Raw genomic sequence first — 9,488 nt, forward strand, 5'->3', positions numbered from 1 at the left:
CAGTTTTGTCCAAAACAGAAATGTTTACCGACTTTAAAAGCCTCGATCATTACCCTGTTCCTAATCATAGTGTGATTCTTGACCAGCTACTTAGCTGGATTTTCATTACTTTTCCTCTTTGTGTAAGATGCTTGGATGAAGGGGGTTGGAGAGAGGATCAGGGCATGATAAGTGCTAAGGAAATGATGGCTGACTTAAGAAACCACGTGCTGGAGGCTGCCCCCCCCCCCCCCCCCGACACACACACATAAAGACTAGGAGTCTAAAGAGCAACAGCACCACATAAAAAGGATTAATTGACTATTATCCAGGTCAGGTTGGTCCTCATGTCTAATAGAGGGAATGTTGGCAGGGCACCCTGGAATGTTACCTGAATGGGATTAGCAGTGGGTTAACTAAGGTCTACATTTCAAGCTTAACATTGCCAACAATCTTTTTTACATATAATCATAACCAGTGGGCAAAAATTGGCTCCCCCAGAAGAGGGCTGCTCTCCCATGGTAAGGTTGCAAGTGAAATCACTCTGGTCTGGGGGTGTCAATAGCAGGGATGCGTTTCCATTTCAGAAGAACCACATTGCAAACAATGGTTTTCAATGACTGCTCCAAGGTTCACAAAGTTACCTGTTGGTTGGAGGAAATAAAGATAATGTCTTTGAGGTTAACACAGATGGCCTGCCCAAGCAGATTTCAAGACAGTGGCAACCCATGGCCAGTGGCAGCCTTCCAAAGATACTGCTTTAAGTATACCAATTCCACTGCTTTGACCTGGGTAGAGTATTTCCTTACTTCTGTACTGCAGTTCCCTACAGATCAATGTAGACTGAACCTCAGCATGAGTAATGGTTGGATTACACATTAAGGGGAAAAACTCAACCCAGCCAGGAACCGTGAGCTTAAAATGGGGTTTCCACAAAGCCTTCCAGGAAGTTGCCCTGGGCTATTATCCACACCCAGCTAACCTTTAATCCCCTACCAAAGGACAAAGCACCAAGAGTGAACAGCTACCAAAGAAAACAGGCCAGGATTTTGTGGAAATGCATCTTCTTTTTTCCAGAACGAGCCAGCACTGTTTTAGCACAGTGCAGTATTCACCATCATCTCTGTTTAAAAATACCAACTAGTTCTTTGTAAAGTAAGTGTGAGGAAGCAATTCTGTGAGGAGGGAGACCTTAACAAAAGCCAGCCAGGCACTAGGAGTGTGGGTAATATCAGATATTTATTAATTTAGTGAGCCTTGGCTCCTACCAGGCAGGAGTAATATGCTCAATGGATATATATTTTCATTAAACAAAGTGCAAAGTGAAATCTATTATTTTGTGTGTGTGTGTGTGTGTAGCAAAAAAACCCAAAAACCAAAACCAAACAAACAAAAAACCAACCAACCAACCAAACAAACAAACAAAAAACAAAACAAAAAACCCCACAACTTTTCTCAGATCCTTCTGTTGTTTAGAGGGAGATGACTCTAAGTGTCTCAAGCAAAGATGCCAGCTATGCTTGCTTCCTTTTGTTCCCAAGATGCAAAGTACCATCAAGATGCTGAAGGGCACAGGAGAGGGCTGGCCTTTGCTTCAGAGAAAAGCTGTATTAAATCCTTTCCACTGAGGGTACCAAAGCAGCACACACAAAACCAACTTCAACTTAGGTCACAGAAAAACAATAAAACAAACAAACAAACAACAACAACAAACAATCAAACAGATCTTCCCATTTTACCGGAAGGAAAGCTTTATTGAGAGGGCAGAGAAAGAAGCCTATGAAATACATTTTAAAGTTCAGTCAGATAGCAGTAACATTACTAAGAAGCCAGGCTCCTGAGTATCAGCACTTAGTATGAATTTTGTTTTGGGTTTCTTAAGTGGGCTGTTTTGTTTGAAATACAGTATGCTGCATTTTTAAAATCATCTCTAAAATTGTCCCATTTTAAAATTGAATTTCCACAAAGGAGGTGTTTTTTAAGAATTAGCTGATTAAGTATTTCACGGTATCTTTTTCTTCAACAACATAAGCCTGTGGCTCCATCTTTTGTCTTGTTTTGTTTTGTTTTTCCTACAAAGCTAAAAGCAAAAACCAAACAAAGAACAACAAAACCCCAGTTTCTCAGAAACAGAAACAACGTGATCTGAGAAGGATGTACTCTCGCTTTATGCTTTTGTACACATCTCTGGGGAACTGTAAAATATTAGTACTTTTTTTTAGAGACTATTTAGCCTGTCAAGGGGAGTGGGTGGGCCAGGGGCCAGGGGTTCAGTGTGGAGGGTACCATGGCAAAGCAGAAGTAGCATGGGCTCTCCTGCCCTCTAGAGGTTGTACGTCAGAAATACAACTTCCTTAGTGGATTTGTTTTATTTCCCTGGGTTTACTTGAGAGAATTTCAAGTAAATTTAATTAAAGACAATTTTGCGGAGGTATCAAGGATGGCTGACAACTGGTCCTTCAGTCATTTATATTATTAAGTTAAAGCATGCCAAAAAGCACCAGCACTATAATGATATTGCTAAGGTATCACTCCCTACTTGAGACCCCAAATAACCATATTTTCCTAATTGCTTTCATCTCTTCTTTTTTCCACCTTGAAAGGTAGAAATGGAGGAGAAATAAATGTCTAATGGTGGTCACTGATGCACTTCCTGTGCCCAAACCAGAGCTGGCTGAGGCTGGCCATCCCCAGCGAGCCACATATTTTAACGTTGGTACAAGAATTTTTTTTCTCATCTGTCATTTTTATTTACTGTAGATAATTCTAACTTTACTTTTTGAAGTGTGCTTTATAAGTGTAGAAAATCACACTGACGCTATTCAGTACTAATCTTAAATTCACCCACTTTTTGCTGTCCCTTCACTTAGTGGATTGCTTTTTAGTTACACACACCTTACATTTGTACATAACCTGATATTGCAACCACTATTACACAAACAGACACGTTGAATCAAGTGTGTGTTAGCCTATCAATAGTAAACACAACAGTGATCAAAATGCCTTTTTGGCTTAGTCCTTTTTTCTAAGTGTCCCAATACTAGCAGGTGGCGGAATACTATGGGCACTTGCCTGACATCACTTTGGGCAAAGCCACAAGAGCAGCTTTGAGTCAACTGGCATGGTTAAGAATCACCGAGAAAGCTGCTCACCTGCAGAGCCCTTCCCACTGAAGGAAGCGGAAGCCCAATGGTCTCAGGAAGCCTCCTGGAGAAACATATACGCTGATGGGTGGAAGCAGGGAGGGTAGAATATCTGGATTGTGGGAAGTTCAGCTAAGCAATTAACGACAACTGTCAGCTGCTTTCCATTTGTCTCCTCCACTCCAGCTTCCAATGTGCATGCTTAATGCTTAGCTAATTCCCTCAAAACAGAATAAGGTGAGATAATATTAAATTACTTAATCCTCTAAAGAAACCCACTTCCAAATATTTCAGTTAAATAAAAAATCATTTTCCAGAAATATCTGGTTTTCAACAGCAGTTTTTATAATAGATTGTTGACTATTTTAAAGATGATTCATGTATAAAATCAGGGGACTAGATTAACTCCCCCCTTTTATTTTTTTTATTTTTTTATTTAATTTTATATAACAAAGTCCAATTAAATGAAAACAAACATTTATACACAATATTTGGGAATTTGGGTGTCGTTCTTTCCAAACTACTTCCTGCTGGTAAGGGGCGCTGTCTTGGGGGGACTCGAAGAAGATTCAGATATCCTAGCTGTAGTCTGTAGGGCTGTTTTGTCCAGCTGTTTAGAATGTAGGATCAGCTTGTACTCTGTTTCAGGCGGTCTGGCGTGATCAAACCACATTAGTCTGGAAGGAATCCTCATCTTTTCATTTTCTGTGGAAACAAAAATAGAAATCCTTTTCCCCAGTAACTTGTTCTTCAACTTAAATTTTGGAGTCAAAGCGTTTTTTTTTTTTTTTTTTTTTTTTAATTTATTATTTTACATGTCGATCCCAGTTCCCTCTCCCTCCCTCCCTCCCTCCCCCCAGCCCTCCCTCCCTCCTTCCCTCCCTTTTACCCTCTCTGCCCTCTCACATGCACTCTAAACACCCTCCCCTCCCAACCACCCACCACAATACCATATGTAGGGGAATGCCATCCAGTTGGGGTCATGTTAACTCCCCCCTTTTAAATAGTGCTTTGTTGTGTAGTTCATTATCCTCCTGACTCAGTCTCCTTAGCATTGGGTTTCTAGCACCTGCTACCACGTTCAGCCCAAACTGTTTAATCTTATCAACAGTGAAGAACATTCATGCCTGACAATGATTTACTTTAGCATAGTAGTACATTTACCATATAGTACACATTTGGGCGAAGTTTGACAATAAAGATGGCAGATGATTGGAATATAAGAAAGACACACACACCAAATGTATAATGTTGAGACTAGGCAGTTAGACACAGGGGCCATCAAAGGACTGGTTTATACCCTCCCTCCAAATTTTTAACATCCACTGAATTGCACATCATAACTTAGTGAGTAGCCAAGTGCTGACCTATTACTTTGTGCTCCAGCCCCATGCATCCTCAGTGTCCATACCACACTGAGGTTTTCCTTCATACTTCTCAAATCTCAATGATACCTCAAAAATAAGTCCCTCCTTGCTGTAAACTCTGTTCAGGGTCTATAAGAAAACATACCCTATTCTTTAAAAAAGGAGAAGAAAGCATGGGATCACATGTTATGGCCTGCTCTGTGATTTAACTGCTCTGATTTATACAAATAGAAAGAGACCCAGCTCTTTCTTGCAGATGCTAAGGAGGAAGACCAGAACATAACTTATGGGTGAATATCAGATGAAACTGTGGTGCCACAGAGGTGGGTTTCCCAAAACATGGTGCTCAGAACTTCAATCCCTTCAGATATTTTATCAAAGAGATTTGGAAAAACGATACTCTTCATTCAATGAACAGTTTTATGATATATTTCTATGTTTGATGTTTTGATGTTTTCCAAAAATACATATCTACATTAAACTGATGTTCAAGGATTTTTGGATCATATGAGATTTTATTTTTAATAAATAAAATTACATAAGCATGTATATTCATTACATTCTGGGTATTTTACATGCGACACACGCCTGTGCATGTTATCTCATTAAGCAGGGGTCATACGAAAAGCAAAGGATTGCAGGCAGAGGGTTGAAGGAGCGACTGGTGAGGAAAAGGTCACCCTAGGAAAAGGCAGTCTATGCCAGTGTGTTTGGAAAAGCGGGGAAAAAAGATCTAGAGGCCTCCTTATTCAAAACAAGGGTGAGGAGAATTAAACAGAAAAACTAAAAGTTAAGTGACAGTACCCCAATACTAAGATAACATCATTTGTTTCTCATGCAATCAGCAGCCTAAGGCAAGCTGCAACAAGAACTGTTATGACTGAACAACCGATCCCCAAACACATGGTCTCAGAGACACAGGTAGATCAGAAGCAAACAAAGCCATGTGGTGGGTAGGAAAGTTAGGGTTCTAAGAAAGTCCTGCACTTCAATCTAGAGCACTGAATACCCAAGGCCTTTCTTCCAGACCTGTACATGCTCTGCTTGTCCTCCTTCTCTAAGCCTGGCTTCTCTTGCACACACCCAACATACCCCCAATTCTAGCTTCTTTAGGAAACAATTTCACCAGAATACACAATGGCAGTGTTTGTTATTCAACCAACCATAAACATCTAACCCATCTTCTGAGCCAGCTTTTGGGATGAGAGTCGGTCTTCTAAGAACCCAGAAGGATTCAGTGAAAGAGTAGAAGGGTCCTTCCACTCAGGAAAGATGGGTGTCCACTGCTGACATCAGTGGACAGGCAGAGGGGGTCAATGCATCTATGTCTGCAGCCCATATAAACAGATAGCAAAGAGGAGGAGGAGACTGCATTGCAGTGCTCCATCCAAACCATGGGTAGATACTGGCAGTGAATACAGGCCACACTAAAAAATGTTAAATACATTGTTTGGGTGCTGGGTGGGGGTGCTTTGGACATGTGAGGGAGAGGATGCCTTTTTCTGGGGTTCCTGCACTAAGACACAGATTAGTAACAGAGAAGCACACACATGTACTTAGCACATTACATATGGCACTGGGGTCTTCATTAGGAATGTCTGCCCTAGATGTGGTGAGCAGTGGAAAGTTATGGGGAAAGGTAGTAGGACAAAGGAAAGTGTGGTTTTTCAAGCAGAAAGAACACTGGGGAAACTTATAAAGGCCTGTGCCAGGTTTCCCATGATGCCCCTTCCTTTGAACTAATAATTTCCAGCCAAGCTCAAAGGAGAAAAGTTTGTCAGTGGCAAACTGAGTTCTAATTTCTGGCTTCAGTGGCCATGCCCCATGTATCAGTAAATTTTCTGTTATTGTAATGAAATCCCTGAGTACACTATAGAGAAAAGTTTATCTAGATCACCATCTTGTAAGTCCAAGAGCATGACATCATCTTAGCTGTGCATCAGGACAACATGGTGAAGAACTCTGAAGACCACAAGACTACAGAGCAAGTGTTAACACAGAGGCATAAAAGAGAGGGGAAAGAAGAGAAATACACACACACACACACCAAAGGGATAAGTTATTCCTTTATAACATCCCATCATGAGAACCAAGCAGTCTCATTGGAGCTTCATCAAGTCCTTCTGAAGGCAGGGTTCACAATAGTGTATTTATTTCCCTTTGTTTTACATATGAAGAGGTCCACCATCTTATAACATTGCTACAATAGGGACCAGGCTTCCAACACATGAGTCCCTTTGGTTCATATTCAGACCACATCCAAAACACAGAACCCTACCATCCCCAGTCAGTCTTAAACGAAAAGTTGAAACTTGAGGCTCTTTTTTTTTATTTTTTTTATTTTATTTAATTTTATATAACAAAGTCCAATTAAATGAAAACAAACATTTATACACAATATTTGGGAATTTGGGTGTCGTTCTTTCCAAGCTACTTCCTGCTGGTAAGGGGCGCTGTCTTGGGGGGATTCGAAGAAGATTCAGATATGAGCTCAAGTCCTACTTTGCATGGGGACTTGAGTATTTTCACAAAGGAAGGAAAACCTCCACAGTTCTGATTACCAGGATTAGAGAATATTACAACTGAAATGAAATGCTAGGCATTTTAAAGAATTTTGTTGTTGTTGCTGCTGGTGGTGATTCATTTAAGGTCCATATTTATGTTTTCCAGGCCGGTCTAGAACTACTGGACCCAAATTCTCCTTATCTCCAGTTGTGCTCAGGCAGGAGTTAAGAATTTTGTTTTTTCCCATATGACTAAACTCATTAGATTCATTCAGTCCAGAATATACAGTTTATCTGAGGAGTTTGTAAGTGACTGCTCTGCCAGATGGTAGGTTATACAGGGGCAATGAGGTAGAGAAAGGGACATCTTAGGTCAATTGTGAATGAGAATAGCAATTATCACTTATGAACAACTTTGGACAAGTCTCACTCCCCAGCACCTACAATGCAGGATTTCTTCCTCCCCTTCCCACCTAACATTCTCTGTTCCTTCCAGTCTCTTTCTCCTTTCTCCTTGTCAATCTGTTCTGAAATCCACTGGAGAGTAAAAGCAGTCAACGTGAGCCCACATTGTCTATCATTTATTTTGGCAGATTGAAATTTTTCTTATGCTTCCTTGATAGCTAGGAAAAGATCTTTTGATTGGAAGAGAGAGACAGACAGACACACAAGAGAGGAAGTAGACACACACACACACACACACACACACAGAGAGAGAGAGAGAGAGTAAAAGTCCCATATTTTTCCTTGTAGACATACTCATGAGGCATGCCTCTGTTCCACATTATCTACACTCAGCCATGCTTACCCCATCTTCCCTAGCCATGGTTTTTTTCAAGCAGTTTTTCTTTTAGGGATAGAATCTCACTACGCAGCTCAAGTTGGCCAATAACGTATGATCCCCCTGCTTCAGCAGATTGTTATGATGTAAATTGTAGCTTTCATTCATTTATATGCTGAATCTACTAGACAAAGATGGCCAGAGTAAAAAGGGGTATGAGTTGAAGATGAAGAGCATTTTGTATGTGTTATAGGTAAAGAGTAATTGCATGCCTGGCAGGCAGCAGTGGCCACTCCTGTGTGAGATGGAGGAAGAGGATGGGACAACACATGATGTGAGGAAAAGTACTGTGGGGTGACTTGAGGGGGATAGTGTTTCACACCCCTTCTCTGACTTTGGCAGCCTAAGTGTATTAAAGGTTAAACAGATTTGACTTGATAAAAGAAATAGATGCTATATTCTCTTCCTTGTCAGTCTGTGTTTCTTTGATTACAAAATATGAATAAACCACTCACTGATTATGCCTTGGTGAAAAACCTTAGATCTCGGCTCCATGAGATAGTGTTTACAAAAGCAAGGTTTATAAGGAGCCCAAAAGAAAGCAACCTTGAAAAATGGATAAATAATGTCAGTTAGGAGTATACCATGGCCACTCCTTTGGAAACTGCACTCTGTGACATAGGGTAGTCTGAAGAAAATCCAGGTTCCACCAAAATCCTTAAGAAATTATCCAATGGAAAAACTTTCCTTAGACTCACAGAACCCAGAGCGTAAATATGTAAGAAGCCTCCTTACATTACTCCTGAGCTTCATGAACACAAAGTACACAGTACTTTTCTGATGTGTAACCTGCAGATAACTTTATCTACAGAATTACAGGACCCAGTCTTAGGAAGTCTAAGCAAATTACAATGTTATTGTAGGGGAAAAATGATGAAGATGGCACTATGCAATCCTGTGCATACTGAGCTCCCTAAGGTCTTTGGCAGAAGAGGGGGGTAGCTTCACCTATTTCCTCAGGGCACACGCCCTTGAAATAAACTTGGCTTTGTTCTAACTTTCATCTCCATAGTGTTCACTTTAAAGAAGTCAAAGGACATCATATTTTACTACAGAAGATGAAAAGTTAAAGGGAAGAAAGAAACTGCTGTAGTTATGCGATCACGTGATGCCCATAGTCATTGATTTCTTCATTTGTTAAGAAGGGGTCAGTCGCAGAAGACAGTGGGACAATTCTGAGGATGATCTGTATCCTTTAGTGTCTGCTGTTAAAACAGTGGGCTGGAACTATGGTCCTTCCCTGTTAGCCTCCCAACCTCAGCTCAGCCACAGTCAATAGGCTTTCCTTGCCTGTCATCTTAACTAACTATACTCCACTTCCAGGAAGGGTGGTGGTGAGAGATGTTCTCCCCATGATCAGACCAAGAATACACACAATCACAGAAAAAAAGGCATGCTAGAATTATGAGGAACCTATCGAAATGACACATGAAAGACACGGGTGTACCCTGTCTATACACCAGCATAGTTCAAATGGAGGTAAGGTGGGATCAGTGTTGTCTTTATAGTCACTAGTCTATCATCTATTTCTAAAAATATTGCCTAAAATGTTCATGCAGGATTCTGGGAAAAATGTTCCTCAACTCAGCTATAAAATTCATTGTCATATACAGTTGCCAGTATGTGTTTAAAACTTTATTTTGATTATTCTTCC

Source organism: Phodopus roborovskii, unplaced genomic scaffold (assembly GCF_943737965.1).
Source record: "Phodopus roborovskii unplaced genomic scaffold, PHOROB, whole genome shotgun sequence".
Lineage (NCBI taxonomy): Eukaryota > Metazoa > Chordata > Mammalia > Rodentia > Cricetidae > Phodopus > Phodopus roborovskii.